Source organism: Cebus imitator, unplaced genomic scaffold (assembly GCF_001604975.1).
Source record: "Cebus imitator isolate Cc_AM_T3 unplaced genomic scaffold, Cebus_imitator-1.0 Scaffold410, whole genome shotgun sequence".
Classification (NCBI taxonomy): domain Eukaryota; kingdom Metazoa; phylum Chordata; class Mammalia; order Primates; family Cebidae; genus Cebus; species Cebus imitator.
Window position 1 is genome coordinate 824,410 of NW_016107725.1, and position 17,978 is coordinate 842,387.

At 48.2% G+C, this 17,978-nt stretch overlaps 1 protein-coding gene across 6 annotated transcripts in view; it reads right to left on the minus strand.

Moving 5' to 3' along the window:
- The window catches only part of ARNT2 (aryl hydrocarbon receptor nuclear translocator 2), a 188,331-nt gene that overhangs the window by 148,997 nt on the left and 21,356 nt on the right, over window positions 1-17,978 (minus strand). Inside the window, exon 1 of one of the 6 annotated variants that reach the window (XM_017509191.2) lies at window positions 6,494-6,628. The exons of 4 other annotated variants lie outside the window; for them this stretch is intronic. The gene's annotated coding sequence lies outside the window, so the exon portion shown is untranslated. Of the gene's footprint in view, window positions 1-4,856; window positions 5,046-6,493; window positions 6,629-17,978 lie in introns of those variants that run through there. One more of the 6 variants, XM_017509190.2, reaches the window with a different exon arrangement.

Below are 17,978 nucleotides of genomic sequence, written 5' to 3' on the forward strand. Positions count from 1 at the left end.
TAATGTGATCAGCTGTCAGCCTTCCCTGGAAAAGTGACTGCCCGCTTCCCAAATCTGGCATCTTTTCTCTGTGACGTAAGTCCAGGCAAGCAAAGCTCTTGGGATGTCCACCCAGAGAAGGTGGCTTAGGAAGGTCCCTGGCCAGGCTGGAGGTGAAGGTCCCAAAGACAGGGCCTGGTATCAATACAGCAAAGAAGCCTAAACCTTAGATGAAGGGCAGCCCTGTAAGCCGGCTGCTGATCTGCTCCAGGGCTTCTGAATTTCACTCCAAGCAAAGAGCACTGACCACTGTCTAGGGAGAAAATCACAGTCTGGATACCTCCGGGTGACTGTACAGCCACCGCCACACCCTGCAGTCAGGGGTGGACATGAGTAGAGCCTTTCCAGAGAAGAGCTCTGCAGTCCGTGTCAACAGACAGAATATCCATGCACATGTACACCCCCAACAAACACACTCCCCGCTGCCCGGGACCTGACACAGACATAGCTTCTCCCTTGCTGTGATGGGAGATGAGAGGGAGGGACGGGGTGTGTGTGTGTGTGTGTGTGTGTGTGTGTGCGCGCGCACACGTGTGTGTGTGTGTTATGCATGGAAAAAAGACTAAAAGGCAGACAGAAATACACTAATATGTTAAACTTGGCTATTTCTGTTGTGAAAATTATAGGTGGGTTTTATTTTCTCCTAAGAGCTCTTCTTGTTTCTTTAAATATTCTAGTTTTTTCCCTCAATGCATGTGTTAATTTAATGCTAATTTAATGATATGCCAATTGAGTGATCACAAATAGAAACATATTTTTAAAGGGTTTCATGTGGAGGACAGAGGAGAAAGTATATATAACGGGTGAGAACTACAAGCAATGAATGGATGAGACAGACAGGAAGATGAAGCCCTTTTTAAACAGTAAGTGTCCAATAGCAGGACAGATTGGCTTAAGAATGATGATACAATTTTACATAAACTAAGATTTACGTTGGGTGCTCACTCTGCTCCTCCCGGCACTCTGCCATCTTCATTGCATAAGGTTTACATCTACCCTATGAGGTAAATACAAATTTGTCCTGTTTTACAGATGAGGAAACTCAGCAGCAACCGGTCAGCCCTGTACCCTGTAACTTGGCTAGCGAAGGGCAGAGCAGGCTGTCATGTGTTCGGCCACTCACTGTGGGGTCCCTGTCCCTTGTGATGCCCAGGCGGAGGCCAGGTGGCTGAGCAGATCCTTCCCAGGGGCAGCAAGAGACGTGCCCAGGCCGTGATTCTCAATCACAGGCCCAGATGAAAGTTGTATGGCACGTAGGACAGGCTCATGCTTTGGGGTCACTCCATCTAGCCATGGGGTCCATGGGGAAGCTACTGAACCTCGCTAAACTTCAGACTCCTCCTCTAGAAGATCAGGAAAATACATCACACGGTTATTGTGAGTATTAAGTAGGGCCAATTATTTATGATGTCTAACAGAAGAAATATTCCTTCTCCTCTGTTACTTTCTTTAGAACAAAACGTCTTTCCAAGCAGACATTATATGATTATGTATGTGTGATCTTTACATAACCCTTGCACAAATTACCTAGCCTCTCTGTGCCTTGGTTTTCTATCTGTAAAATGGGGACAGCAACGCACCTCCTGGAGTGATGAGGATTAAAGAAGCTGATCGTTGTAAGGCACTTACAATGATGCCTGGCACAGCAGCAACACGTGAGTGTTCAACAAAAATACACAAACACATAGATGCGAACATGACTCAATCATTTTGCTATGGTAAGGAGCTGAGTCACCTCTATACTGTTGCTTTTCTGGTTCTAACTCACAGAAGTGCAGGAGAGGGAAGGGCAGGGTGGGCAGAAGGCCCTCCAGACTACTCAGCACCCCACTCATAACACATTCCCCGCGTGAGGCTGTGGCCAGAGGCAGAAGGAGGAGCTGCCAAACCCTGGCAGCTCCACCTGTGCTGACCTCCCACGGTCCCTCTACCCAGAGTCCTGTGTCTACACCAGCTGGCAGGCCCGCGCAGATCTCAGGCGCAAGTGCAGACCCCGCTCGGGCCTCCCTACGCAGAGCTGAGTCCTGAACTGGGGGCCTGCACCCAGTCCATGCTGCACTGGCCTCCTCCAGCCTGTCTCCCACTCATCTCCTCTCAGGGCTTCACACATCAACACACACGCGACACACCACTCACACACACAACACACATGCACACACACCCCAACACACATCACTCACATCAACACCCAAACACACCACTCACATCAACACACATACACAACACTCACACACCCCACGTATCAACCTACATACACACATTCACACATCCCACACACCCCGCCACACATCACTCACATCAATACCCAAACGCACCACTCACACACACCCCACACCCCACATCAACATCAACACACGTACACCCCACATCAACACACGTACACACCACTCACACACACCCCACATCAACACCCAAACACACCACTCACATCAACACACATACATAATACTCGCACATACCCCACACACTCAACACACATCACTCACATCAACACACATATACAACATTCACACACCCCACACACCCGACACACTCACATTAATATTCAAACACACCACTCACACACACCGTACATCAACACACATACACAACAGTCACATACACCCCACCCCTCCACACCACTCTCAACACACATACATGACATTCACACACCCCACACATCTTGCATACACCACTCACATCCACACATACACACCATTCACATCAACATACATAGAACTCACACATCACACACACACCCACACCACTCACATCAACACACATACACACCATTCACACACACACTACATGCACATCAGTCATAGCAACACACATGCACACTATTCACACACACACCACACAACCATCCACACACACCAACACATCACACACCCCACACTCCCCCACCATTCACCTCAACATACATACACACCATTCACATACACACCAACACACCACACACACAAATCACACACACCACTCACACCATTCAACACATACACACCATTCATACACACACCATCCACACCACTCACAGAAACACATACACAGCATTCACACACACCACACACACACCACTCACAACACACATGCACACCATTCACATACACACACACCACTCACATCAATGCACTTACACACACACCACTCACACACATCACACATCATTCACAAACACCACACACACTGCTCACACACCACTCATATACACACCCACACACACACCACACACACCACACACACCACAAACCACACATGCACACACCAACATACCCACCATTCACATCAATAAACACACCACGCATACACCACACACGTGCACCACTCACAGAAATCTCACCACACAAACCATTCAAATGAACATACACACACACACACACACACACACCACAAACACACATCACACTACTTATACACATACCATAGACACACACACACCACAAACACACACACACTGCAAACACACACACACACCACAAACACACATCACACTACTTATACACACACCACAAACACACACACATGCACACATACCACATACAAACCACACACACAGCTCACCCTGGAGCTGACAGGAAACAGCCTCCTCCTCACTGATGCTAAGAGCTTTGCCCGAGTGGAGAAGTGTGCACCTGCACTTGTCACAGCCCTGGGACCCCACAGCCCTACACACCCTTGGGAAGGAAACCCAGAGATCCTGGACAAGTCATCCATCCACCCCCTCTTGACGCCCGTTAGCCACAGGCAACCAAGCAGCGCCTGGCAAGGAGCTCGTGTGAAACGGGCGTGAGCAGGACCCTCACCTCGATTTCCCCAAGCAGCTGAAGGCTTTGCCACATTTGGAAAAGACAGGAGTCTGATGCAGCACAGAAACATGAACGCATTCTGTAACACATCAAAATTCAAATCGATCTCAAAAACCAATGCCGATCGAATTGTCGAATTGCGGCAAAGGAATCTGATCCCCTTGGTGAAGCAAAACCATCGAAGAGCTCCCCCACCTTGCCGGTTCCTCACCCGCCACGCTCCCTGCCACCTTCTCTAGGCAGACTTTCGTCCATCACCCCACTAGAGGGCTGCCATCACCATGAACAGTGGTTCTTCTGCCCCGACCTTCTCTGGGGGTGTGGCTCCCCTGCTCCATCTCAAGCATTTTCGCCGGGTTTTCCAGGCGCATGCCCTCCACCTCCTGCCTCCAGCCCCTCCTCCCAGGCCTCCTTTGCCAGCTCTCCATCCTCTTCCAGACCTCAGGGCATCTCGTGCAGCCTCCTTTCCTTTATGTCCTCCTAGGTGATCTCATTCAGGCCCTGGCAGCAGTGCTGCCTCGGCTGCTGCTTCTCCAATCCACGAGCAAATCCCTGCTGATGCCTCTGACAGGTGTCTCCATCTTCTGGGCTCTGCTGCTGGCCTGCCTCAGGACGCCAGCCACTCTTGCCCTTCCCACTCATTCCACACTCGGAGGCCACATCAGAAAAGGCCAGGCCTTGCCTCTGTCCTCTAATACATTTTCTTTCCTTTTAGCCCAAACCCGGAGTTCCCTGCTATGATCCGCAGGTTCCTGTGTGGCCAAGCCACTGCCCACCTCTCCAGCCTACCTCTCTGGATCCAGCCACGCTGCCCTATCAGTTTCTTGAACACACTATGTTCCCTCCCACCCCAGGGCCTTTGCACATGCTATGTCCTCTGGCAAGAAAGCTCCCCTCCCTCTCTTCACCTCATTAATTCCTTACAGTCATTTAGATTTTGTTCAAATATCGCTTCTCAAGGAGGCCTGTCTCTGAACGACCCCTCCCCTACCCAGGCTAGGTCTGGTCCCTGGTGATCCATTCTGACTGTACCTGGCCTTCTCCTGGGAATGAATGAAGGTCACAGCAGTCCAGCTGAGAGATGGCAAGGCGTGAATGATGGAACCGCAAGGAGGGCACGCCAGAGGAAAGAGATGATGTCACTGCCTCAAAATAGTGTATCGGCGTCAGATCCCCAAAAGGGAAAATTCTAAAAAACCTTGGTCACCTGATCCTCCTACACTGTATAGGGCAAAAAAATTCTAGAGACAGAGGAAAAATATGATTGGGCTGGTTGCATATTTACAACTGCCATGCCACACATGCTCAATACATGATGACTTTTGCAGCAAAGTAGAGGCACGAGTGCTCATGCATTCCTCAGTTCACTGACTCAGGGGTCACACGTTCAGTAGCAGCCTCCTTCCAGCTCTGGCTTCATCGCTATTTGACTCAGTTTCTCCTCAACTAAGACATGGAGCTCATCAGAACATTCTTTCCTTTTTCAGAGGTTCCTGTAAGGAAATGGTATCTGTTTCCATTCTAAGCAGCATTTGCAAAGCTCTTCTTTTGAGCCACGGGCTGTGCTAGAAGCTGAACGATGGTCAGAGATTAGGGACCCAATCCTGCCTCTGACAAGTTCAGTCTTGAGTGTGATGGAGGCACAGAGCCTGGTAATTTCACACTGAGAGATGCACGCCGCAAGGGATACTGGATACCGCGTGGTGGGGACGGCCGTGAGGATCTGAGAAGGCTTCCCGGTGGACACCACCCCTGTGCTAATCTGGCAACGCACTGCAGAAATGCTCTGGGAGGAACAAAGTACGACAGGAAAGATGCCATCTCCCAAAAGCCTTCCTTTGACTGCTCCAGAATTTCTGAGATTCATTTAGCCCCCTCTGAGGGATATGTCTTCTTGTTCATTTCCAGTCCCTGGAGCTCTCTGGCCTCTTATCCCCACTGCAACTCCCTACACATGAGAGTTACTCCCCCACTCTAATGCGAGCCTCTCGTCTAGATCTCTGCTCAAGATTGCTGATCATCACCAATGGCAAAGGCACAAATAGAAATATCTGCATTCGCGACAGTCTGACTCCAAATGCTAATATCCCCCCAGGAAATTGTTTCCCATTCACACAGAGGGGAAATGACTGCTTGCTCTTACACAAAGTTGGAATGAGGTTTGGAGCTCATTTAAAAATCAGTACAAGCTAAAGATTTTGTAAGGTTCACCAAAACACAGAAAGCATATCTGGCTTAGAATGCACATCCAGCTACAGCCTACCTCACATTTCAGAGGCAGGCACCCTGTGTCGAATTCCTATGACACAGTGCAGGCAGTGAAAACCTGGAAAAAAACGTGGAACTTGAGAGCATCATAGATGAAAGGAACAGGAGGAAATGGACAAGAAAAAGACATCTTGCTCTCCCCATTATGTCATGTGAATCCAAGTAAGAAAAATATCCCCTGATCTTTACATTGAGAAAAATTAATTACATGCAAACTTCCACAACATGACAACATACAATATTTTAATGACCATTCAAATAAACGAAAAACCAAAAGCCTCTTTCCATGGGTGGGAGGGGGTGAGGGCAGGTAACTAACCAAATAAAAACACTCTTCCCAATATTCCTTTCTCTTAGAACGATTCTCTTCCCAGAAAGCACATCAAATACCACAGCCCTACCTTTTCAGAGGGATTAAACAAAGGTCTTTCTTCCTTGTGACCAACACCTTCTTAGGAGAATCTGTTATCCGTGTAGAAGGAATGTCAGCAACCTCTGGGAGGAAATGTAGCTGCATTTGTATTCTGCTCAGAAAATGTCATCACAGATCTGTTTACCTTAACTGTGGACCATGATTCAGCCGTGACAACTGTCTTGCATACTGATCAATTTATTTGCAGCAAAATTTCTAGCATTAACTGCTTAGGTTCTGAAAAATCGGTTACTTGGATTTCCTGTGCAACCATAACAAATGCACATTTGAAAAATCTAGATTGTTATCCAAACATTTCAGTGAGAGATCATAAAGGATTCTTCTTGAAGTGCAAGCCAGGGAGGGTACCTCTTACTTCCGAATGAAGACAGGGCGCATGATTCCCAGAGGACCTCCATGGGGTAGGATTTTTAGAGCAGAAAGACAGAAAAAAATCATTAGACCGCAAGTCAGAGAACTCTGACGGCACAGCCTTGCTGGGCTTTATCCAGCTGTGAGATCCTCTGTAAGACATTCTTCTCTGATCGGCAGGCTGGGCCAGGGTCTCTGCAGTAGAGAAGAGGATGACCACTGAAGCCGGGCAAGTAAGAAGAGGCCGGGTCCTGCCTCCTCTGGCTGGTGCTTCCAGCCTGGACACTGAGCCCTGGCTGCCTGCCTGAGCCCCTTTTACCAGGCAGGCAGACTTTGGCATTAGGGAATTGGAGCCAGTCCTAAGGCATCCTGGGGGAGAGGCCCTCCAACCTCAGCTAACAGTGTTGGCTTAGGCAGAGTTCTGGCTCTCCTCTGGAACAGGGGCACTGCACTACAGCACACGGCGGTGTCAGCCCCCATGTTCCCACCAGTGTCCGAACCCACTGACTCCAGCTTCCTTCTCCACCTGCTGGCTGAAGTCCCATTATCTCTGTGCTGAACTTTGTAAAAGGGGTAAAAATAAAACAGACCCAGCAAGAAGGTGGGTAACCAGTAATTCCAAAGGAAGAAGAGTAGAGAGGTTACTGTCGAAATTATGATTCTGGAGCATGACAACAAGGAAGAGTGACCCATGCAACCTGCCCCACTCTGTGAGAGACGAGCCCACAGGTGTAACAGCAATGAGACATCCATCCACGACTTGTCTCATGCTTGAGTCAGATCTAAAAGCCGCAGACCATCAGAGGAAAGTGTGTGTCATCAACCACACAGAAGCTACCCCAGAACATCTGGGTTGGAAGGCTTGGTGTACGTCAGTGGACTGGACGCCCATGATGAAGGCTCAGAAGGACTCTCAGCCAAAACCTAGCCTGCCGGGTCCTGAGTCTAGGGAATCAGGAACCCCGTGCAGTAAGACAGACCCTGCAGGAGAAAGGGCAAGGCATGGGCTGCTGGTGGGAGAGTGTGCAGGGGGGCTCGACGCCCTGATTCTACACATTCAAAAATATCCGAAAGAACCACGGGATGGTTCATTGAGGAGGCCTGCCAGTGAGACATAATTTGTCAGCCTGGAGAGTCCTTGAGGCAGAAGGAGGGATCAGATTGTCTTCAGATACCTGAGAGACCTTCCTGCATAGAAGGGAAGAGGCCAGTTCTCAATGACTGCAAAGGCCTCTGCACAGTGGCAAAGGATATGAAAGGCAGGGGGGAAAAATGAATGACTACGATGCATGTTGACTGTCCAAAGGCAGCTGGAAGTTGAACAGAAAACAAATGAACTAACAAGTCTGACACAAAGAGAAAAGCTCACAAATTATGGAATACTCCTCAAAAATTACTCAGCCTTTAAATATCATGATTTCAAAGTAATGTTACAGGAAAATGCTAAAAGTAAGTTCACAGAGCAGGATACAAAATCATATATGCAAACATATTTATCAGGGATCCATCAAAGTTCAGCTTCAGCACACTATTTCCCCAAAACCTATTATTTGGCCATGGCTTCTAAATGAATACCTTGGCCTTTGAAAGGACAAAGAGTCAAATACCTATTGTGAGATCATTTCTGGCATCCCTGAACTTGTGCATAATCGATGACCTTACAATACTCAGGTCACCACCATCTCTACATCTACAGCATACCATCATCAATACCACAAACAAGGCATGCTACATGAACTCACTGCAAGTCTGCATATTCACTTTCAAATGTAAGCCTGCATTCTAGATGTACTCAGATTAAAAAGCTCCCTGTATGTATGATATATTTTGAACTCTCCCAGTCAGATGGTGTATAAATACAAATATTATTGCAAGTATGAAATGTGTAATAATCCTTGACCATATTGTAAAAGCCATTAATTTTATATACAAAATAGATGTGCAAATCAATTGTTAAAAACTTTAACAAAGTATTACACGTAAAAGGAAGCGAAGAAATAATACAAATATTAAGAGCCAACCCTTTGGGAGGCCAAGACAGGTGGATCACGAGATCAGGAGTTCGAGAGCAGTCTGGCTAACGTAGTGAAACCCTATCTCTACTAAAAATATAAAAGATTAGCTGGGTGTGGTGGTGTGTGCCTGTAATCCCAGGTACTCAGGAGGCTGAGGCAGGAGAATCCCGGGAACCTGGGAGGTGGAGGCTGCAGGGAGCCGAGATCGTGCCATTGCACTCTAGCCCGGGCGACAGTGTGAGACTCCATCTCAAAAAAAACAAAAGAGACAACACACCTGCTTGCTACTTTTACAAAGACTGTCATATTCTTTCTGAGCCAAGATATATACAGAACCATAAATATTGCTAACAAAACAGAATAAAAGAGATTATTAGCATATATTATAAATCACGTTTTTGTGGAATTGTTTGGTATACTGGCCTTCACAACAATGGATTTTAAATTCCTGTTTCTGTTTAGACCATGCATCTTTCAAGAAAGAGTCTTATTTGGAATCCTTCTTATCTTATAAGGACAAATTAATTGTCAACTTTATCAACTGTGCTACCTCAAAAATTCACAAGGGAAAAAAACCTCTCCTATTACAACATAACGTCTATTGTAAATCATCGCCAGTCCAGACATGATTCACAAAACCAAACGTGTCTCATCCTTCCACCAAACTCAGCTGCAAACAAATGTCTATATTCATAATGTCTACATCATAGATTGAAGCATGGTGAACTGGAGTATCTAGCAGGGGGCAAGGTCCAGATATGACTGTTGCTGACTTAGACTTTAACTTTACAATGTGAGGAATCCTAATAAATAAAAATAACATAAGAACAATACCTATTTTTGTTAGAAGGTCATATTTTCAACAATGATTCAGCTTTAGCCTCAATCACAGCCAAACATAGATGCTTGACCATTCAGCATTAAGGAAAACTGAATTAACTCAACATACCTCTAATCTTCGTACATCCAGACAGAGAGAGCGAGAGAGAGAGAGAGAGAGAGTGTGTGTGTGTGTGTATTGAGGTAAAACACATTAAAAAGGGGAACAAAGCTAACATGGGATTTTTACTGCCCACTTATCATTTTCTATTATCTCTGTGTTTTAAAAACTTAAAATACAATGCTCTTATGATCGGGAAGCAATGTGCAAGTGATGTAATCGAAGGTAAGTGAAACGCGGGGCTCCGTGGGCAGGCTGCGTGGAAACTGGGAACACAGAGCTGGGGGAGTAGCACAGAAGCCGGCAGTTGTGAAATGGTGTAGCCACCTCGAGCTGAGCAAACTTCCCTACAAGGATGAGACAGGGGTGGTGAAGGGGGAAAGGCACAATTCAAAGCTGAAATAGCTACTGAGTTCCAGAGAGTTGGCAGATCCTGGGCAAGCTCAAATCCGTACAGCAACACCGTGAAAGAAGCATCATTTTCACTGTGTCCTGGGTATGATCATATTCAGGGTTTTCTGATTAGTACAGTAGTACACGTGCACAGGAAACAATCTGAAATATTCAGGAAAGAGTAAAAACCGGGAGACGAGGCCACACAAGAGGAAAGGAGACAAAAATGGGATAAGAGAGATGAAGAGGGTGAGACGCTGGGTAAGAAGATATTGGAAGATGATTTATTCAAGGTGGGGGAGAGACGCTGCCACCAGCTCTGAAGTCAGGGCAAGGGATAACAGTGGCCTGGCGAGCAGAGCGATTGAGTGAAGGCCCACATGGCTCCACAAAGGGTGGACTGAGCTTATTCCACGGCACAGTACAAGGCCCTGAATGACGTATAGAAAGGAAAGACGGAGCCCATCGAGATGGGAGAAGGACCAGCAAACAGCCAGGGACGAGCTGTGTGAAAAGTGACACAGCAGGTAAACCCAGAGAGCTCTGGGAACCAGTGTTGTCAACCAGCACAAACCCGGGCTGACAATCAGTGGGACGGGTCCAGAAGGCTCTGGAGGAGGCAGTGAGTGGGTGGATTCTGAACACTGTTTAACCAGTAAGTAACTGACACAGTGCATCAGCTTGAGTCCTGCCTGCTGGGCTCACAGATATGCTGGCCTTGTCAATTATCATCCAAAACCCACACCTTTGAAAGAGAGTGGGACAAACACTAAATCCGACAGCATGCAGAGACGTTAAAATCCCGGGCACGAACGAAGACTGTCCACGTAATCAGGGACACGTGCGCCTTCTCTACGTGGACCTGATTGTTGGTCCAGCCACAATGAAAGCAACTACCACCCTTCTTGGTGCCAGGGCCCACACAGGGCATGAAGCAAACACAGCCCCCACCAGGATACCAGACGGTTAATCACTGGGAAGATATGGGTGACCTGGGACTATCACTCCCTAATTTAGACAGTGTACGGTGACCCGCACTTCCCGTACATTTAACTCAAACCCTACGGAGGTGGCGCCATGATGCAGACACCTGAACGGATGTGGTAACGCAACACAATGTGGTTATTTACTCAGCAAATCAATCCCTCATTTGCTGAGTGTGTGTTTCTGCTTCCCCAGGTAGGAGAGGCTCCCCGAGGTCGGGAAACAATATCTGTTCATTTGCCATATGGAATCGCCACACCCTTCAATGATGACCATGCTTTCCTTGTCGCCGTGTTTGAGACTGAGTGGACCCCACGGAATGGCGTTCCCGGAAGCCTTGGTGACTACTCAGATCCCAGCCGCCATACCTGCAAGCATCCTGAAACTCAGCAAGAACAGAGTCCAGACCTCGTAAGATGTTGAGACTTCACCTACAGCTGCCACACCCAGGCTAATGAAGCATCACTCCAAGACTAAGGGGCCCATCCCTGAGTCTGCAGGTAAAGTTGGGTGGGAAAAGCTGAATAATAAGGGGAGCTGTGCAGGGAGGGGAAAGGATGAAGGAGGCTGATGACTTGGGCTGCAGCAAGCGGAGGCTTCCTGTGCAGTTTGCTGAAGACAGCGTGCTCAAGATTGCACACGGGCATGGCAGTAGCTGGGACACAGTAGCCATTCAACACATTGCTTTTTCCTTTTTTCCCCCATGTCTCTTCAAATTCCTCTTACCATCAACACCTATTTTTCACATGGAGGAATAAATGAGTCAATGAATGGATAAATTTTGCTGTAAGTCCGAGTGCTCCCCTAAGAGGCACATACAAGGTTATCGGCTGCAAAATCAATGCCAAGTGGTCCAAGGCCGTTTCAAAGCTGTCTCTGGAGCCCACACACCTCTCACTTCTAAGCTGGTCATGTCCTTGGACAGCATATCCTTAGTACTGCCTGCTCCTATGGACGGAGAGCGGGAGGGAATCTGGCCTCTGAGTCAGAGGAATGTGGGGGGTTATGGGGTCAGCACGGGAGGTAGCTGCTGTTTGGATCAGGAGGCAAATGGTTCAATGAGAAGGGGTGGGAAGGGGAGGACCAGGGCCCCGGATGAAAGACAGCAGTTCAAAGGCCGGGGCAGCCTCCGCTCAGCAGTGATGGACCTTGCTGCTTCTGAAACAGGGACTGACCCAATAACGGATCTTCTCAAGGGAAGTTACTATGCCCGGAATCCTGGAGGGTTCTTCAAAAGTGAGAACCAAAAAAAAGGGAATGGTACTCTCCACTGCCAGCCTCTGTCACCCAGAGAGGGAAAGAGAGCCTCAGGCAGAGCTGGCACCTATGGAGGGGTGGTGGGGTCTGCTGGATGAAGGATGAAGGCAGGCAGAGGCCAGGAGGTGTGCGGCCAGGAGGCCCAATGGCAGTGCTGGTTGTTGACTGTGTCTGCAGACACCAAGGGACTGGGGGCTCTATCAACACCATGCCTCAGGGAGTGTGGAGAGGACACGTGACCAAGGGCAGGAGGGGCGAGTGACCCAGACATCCCTGGTTTACCCACAGGGAAGGATCCAGGGGTGCCTCTCCAGAGCAGGATTTGGAAAATATAAAAGGAGAAGCTGGCCTTGAACAGCCCCCCTGCTGTATGCATCTTCTGCCCACCTGTGCCCAGGACCTCAGAAAGATTCAGGAAAAACTCCCATGAAAGTAGCACTTCTTCCTTATCTTAACCCAAGCTCCTGGCTTCAACCTCATTTCAGTCTATTACGGCACTCCTAGACACGCCCTCTCCTCTACCTTCTCTCTTCCACTCCCCCTCCTCTGCCCCTCCTCTGCTCCCGCCCCTCTCCCTGTCTACCTGTCCCCTCTCTTCTTCCACTCACTTGCCAATTTTCTCTTGATCTCTCACTCCGTCTCTTACTCCGTCCCCACTCCTTTGACCCCTCTGGGCACCCCAATTCCTACCAATGCTGTCCCTCCCCAACAAACAGCACAGATGAGCTCACACTCACACCTTCACACAAACGCTCTCTTTCCTTGGTCTCTCTTCTCCAGCTTTGTCACGCTGGACTTTGCTTCCGGAGTCAAGCTTCCAGGCGCGGCCACATGCTCCTTACTGTTTGACTCTATGTGAAGATGAATGGCAATGATGCAAACGTGCATGAGAAAGACATGAGAAAGACAGGCAGCAATGGCAATTCTATTATTCTCAAGTCCACGGGCACCCAGGGTGACATAGGAGCCCTTTCTGTTCGGGAAATCTTGTGAAATCACAAAGGTTGGGACTCAGTAAACAATACCCAAAACCAAGGCTTCAGAAGCAGCCTCAGAAGAAAAATGTTTTTCTCTGGTCTTCTCTAGCCCTCCCGTCCCTCAGTCCTATTCTAACCTGAGGCTAGACACAGGCACTAGAACCCCTCTGCACCGGGGCAGGGCATGGAAACCAGAAGGCTTTTTCCCCAAAGCCAACCATAAAGCTTAAAAATATCACTCTAGCTAATTTACACTCCCACCAACAAATTAGTTCAACCATTGTGGAAGACAGTGTGGCGATTCCTCAAGGACCTAGAAATAGAAATTCCATTTGACCCAGCAATCCCATTACTGGGTATATATCCAAAGGATTATAAATCATTCTACTATAAGGACCCGTGCACACAAATGTTCATTGCAGCACTGTTTACCATAGCAAAGACCTGGAACCAACCCAAAGGCCCATCGATGATAGACTGGACAGGGAAAATGTGGCACATATATACCACGGAATATTATGCAGCCATCAAAAACGATGAGTTTGTGTCCTTTGTAGGGACATGGATGAACCTGGAAACCATCATTCTCAGCAAACTGACAGAAGAGCAGAAGATCAAACACTGCATGTTCTCAATCATAGGTGGGTGTTCAACAATATGAACACATGGACACAGGGAGGGGAGCATCACACACTGGGGTCTGTTGGAGGGAAATAGAGGAGGGACAGCGGGGGGTGGGGAGTGGGGGGGGTGGCATGGGGAGAAATGCTAGATATAGGTGATGGGGAGGAAGGCAGCAAATCACACGGCCACATGTATACCTATGCAACAATCTTGCATGTTCTTCACATGTACCCCAAAACCTAAAATGCAATGAAAAATAAAAATAAAAATAAATCATTCTAGCTTTCCCTCTGCCTGTCTGTGCAAAAACTGGCCGTAAAGAAACTATCTGCCCTACTTTGACTGTAGGTCATAAGACCCCCATTCCAGAGAGGGTCCTGCGTCATACTCAGAAGGAAGGAATGCGTGGTCAGCAAGGCCAGGAAGAATCTCAACAGACAGGCATTGCTGGTTTTCCCCACTCCATCTACTGCCGTTATCAGGCCTTTTTTTTTATTGCATTTTAGGTTTGGGGGTACATGTGAAGAACATGCAAGATTGTTGCATAGGTACACATGTGGCAGTGTGATTTGCTGCCTTCCTCCCCATCACCTATACCTGGCATTTCTCTCCGTGCTATCTCTCCCCAACTCCCCATCCCCCGCTGTCCCTCCCCTATTTCCCCCCAACAGATCCCAGTGTGTTATCAGGCCCTTTTTATCCAGTCCAATTTTGACATGGCTATCCATACTTTGTCGAACCTAAGCATAAAAATAGACAATTTCCCCTGCATCTTTGGGTCATTCTGAAGACTCTCATGTAGACATTAATAAAATTTGTATGCCTTTTCTCCAATTAATCTGCCTTTTGTGAGCTGATTTTTCAGCAAACCTTCAGAAAATGAAGAGGCGGCTTTCCCTTTGCCCCTCCAATAACAAAATGATATCTTATTCGTTAAATATAATTATTTCAATAAAATTCCTTTTCTAGGCTGTAATCCCAGCACTTTGGGAAGCTGAGGCAGGGGGTAGGTGGATCACCTGTGGCCAGAAGGTCGAGACCAGCCTGACCAACATGGCGAAACCCTGTCTCTACTAAAAATACAAAAATTAGCCGGGCATGATGGTGCACACCCATAGTCCCAGCTACTCAGGAGGCTGAGGCAGGAGAATCGCTTGAACCTAGGAGGCAGAGGTTGCAGTGAGCCAAGATTGCACTGCTGCACTCCATCCTGGGCAACAGAGCAAGACTCAGTCTCAAAAAATTAAATAAAATAAAATGCCTTTTATAAAAAGGGAAAAAAATGTGGGCATACCCTCTGTTTACACAACAAATTGATTAAGGAAATCACATATCCTTCCACAGATCTAAAATCCCCTTTAAGAGGTTTTATGAAACAAAGTAGTTTCCTTGTTGAATATATCCCTTGATGAATATATTCATCCATCATTCACCAAAAAAACGTTTTGTGTTAAATTTTAAACCGTGAATTACTCTACAAATAGAAAATATATGCAAAACGGTAAAAATGTTTACATGCAAGGCATTAAAATCTGTTTACTTTTCAAAGCAGTTAAGGTGTTTTTTTATGCTATTTAGTACTATAAACCAAATGGGATGGTCCTCGATGTCTTAATTTATGCTTGGGACCCCAATACTTGAAGATAGGGGAGCATGAGCTTCTGGAGAAGAAAGAGGCTGTGGGTTCTCCTAGCACAGGAGGCTGAGCGTGATGGTGAGACCACGCCTTCCAGTTATAGAGGAGGACAAGCTCTCTGTTCACGGGAGCATCCCTGCATTTCTCAGAGGCCGCCACCCAAGCAGAAGACCCACCTCCACCGGCACCAGTTAAGCCACAGGTCGGCAAGCTTTTCCTGGGAAGGATCAGAGAGTAAATATTTCAGGCTTTGAGGGCCATAAGGTCTGTGCAGCAACTCCTCAATGCTGCAGTTACGGTATGAAAGCAACCACAGACACAGTCTATAAATGGGTAGGCGTGGTTGTGTTTCAATGTATGAGCACTGAGACTTGAATCTCAAATAATTTCCACATGTCATAGAATATTCTTTTGGTGTTTTTTTTCATCCACTAAAAAATGTAAAAATTATTCTCAGTTCATGGGCCATACAAAAACAGGAGGCAAGTCCGATGCAGCCCATCAGCCATACTTTGCCAACCTCTGATCTAAGCATCGGGTCCCAGAAGATTCAGGAAGAAGCGGGAAATCTTCTACCTCTAATTCAGCTGACTTGATGGGCAAGACACTGCCTTCCCCCCACCCCCGTGCCCCAGAGACGCAGGGCTGGTGCAGGTGCACTATTTCATCAAAGTCCACACCCTCCAGAGAGCGGCAGCTGAATGGGAAACAGATGCTGCATTTTTACCTATTGACAGTAGACCCTTCATCTTTGCAGCTGAGCTTTCAGGAGACATCAATTCTCCATGGAGAAAAACCCTCACGAGGACCATGGTCAGTTCCATCAGGCCATTTAGGCTGACCTCCCTGAGCTTGTGCTGCAGGAAAAGGAGGAGCAGCCCTGGGCAGCAACCCCCGTATGGCCGGTTGCTTCCAAGAGCTACTTCAGCTGCTCGGTTTCCTGCTGGGTTGTCCCCACCAGTAGGTCTGGAGAGAGGGCTTCAGCCACCTGGGGGTCTTTGAGGAAGCACCAGTGGGACAAAGCCCACCCTCAGCACCAAAATGGAGAGAGCTGAGGATCACGTGTTAAGAAGTGGCGACACCTGCAGCAGCAGCAGCTGGATGAGTGGGGACAACAACCGGGAGCCTGGAAAACAGCCAGACAGGAGCAGAGACGGGTGCCACGCAGTGAGAAAAGGAGTTTCCTGCCCAGGAGGTCCAAGGGAAGAAGAGACGATCACAAGAGGAAGGTGGGCCTGTCTGTAAGAACTCCTGTTCACCAACTTCAGACTGTCTCCCGGCCACTCCCCTACTACGACCCATCCTGGAATGTCTTGGAGACAGGACAAGCTCAAAAGAAGCCACGGAGCCCTCTGTGCCCTCTTCAGGACCCTGAAGGGAAGCCTCGTTGTTACTGGAAAAGGAGCAAAAGGGATTTCAGAGGGAAGTGGTTGGCTGGAGCAAGGTCAGGAAAGGTCCCGTGCAGTGGGGTGGGAGGGGGTGGATCTGGTCTGGCCATAACCTGGGCATGGCAGGAACAATGATTACTAATGCCCTATATACCACGGCCGTCATCCCAGCCATGCCCTGCATGGAAGAGCACCAGGCCCTCGAGAAGAACATGCAGAGAGGACAGAGGGGGCATGCTGTTCACAAGACCCAAGGCTGCCAGCCTCCCTGAGAAAATGTGAGGTTCAGGATTCTGGTTTTGTTGCTGTCTTTATTTTGGGGGGACTGGTTGGTGGTGGCAGGTGGCTTCAGGGGTACATGTAAGTACCTGAGTGGTGTCCAATTCTCCACGGGGGGACCATGACATTGAATTCTGGGAGGGATATAAATGAAGATGGGCAGACTGACGGCTGCTGGGAAAAAAACCTGGGACAGAATCTGGGGCGGGAGAGTGCGTGATTCATCGCTGTGTACACACCCCGCCCGAACAGGGCCCACCCAGCACAGAGCAGGTGCAGGGCAAGATCACAGATTAGTCCATTAAGGGAAGATCAGTGCTGGATTTGCACGTCTGTGCCCACTGCTGGCCCGGCGGGCTGCCCAACCGCTGTCAAGTTTCTGTGTATTGTGGAAGAGAGGACGGGAAATTGTGTTCCTTCATTTCCCAATTCTGATTACTTCTCCGTCACTAAAGCAAAAAAGACCACTAGCGCAGAGGAAAACCCTGAGGTCACAACCAACATCTTTGAAGAATCAGGCAGATTCCAGTCCTTCAGAGACACAAGAGTGAACATGCAGAGAAGCCAGCACAGAGGGCCTGAGGCTATTTACAGCCCCACTGAGACTGG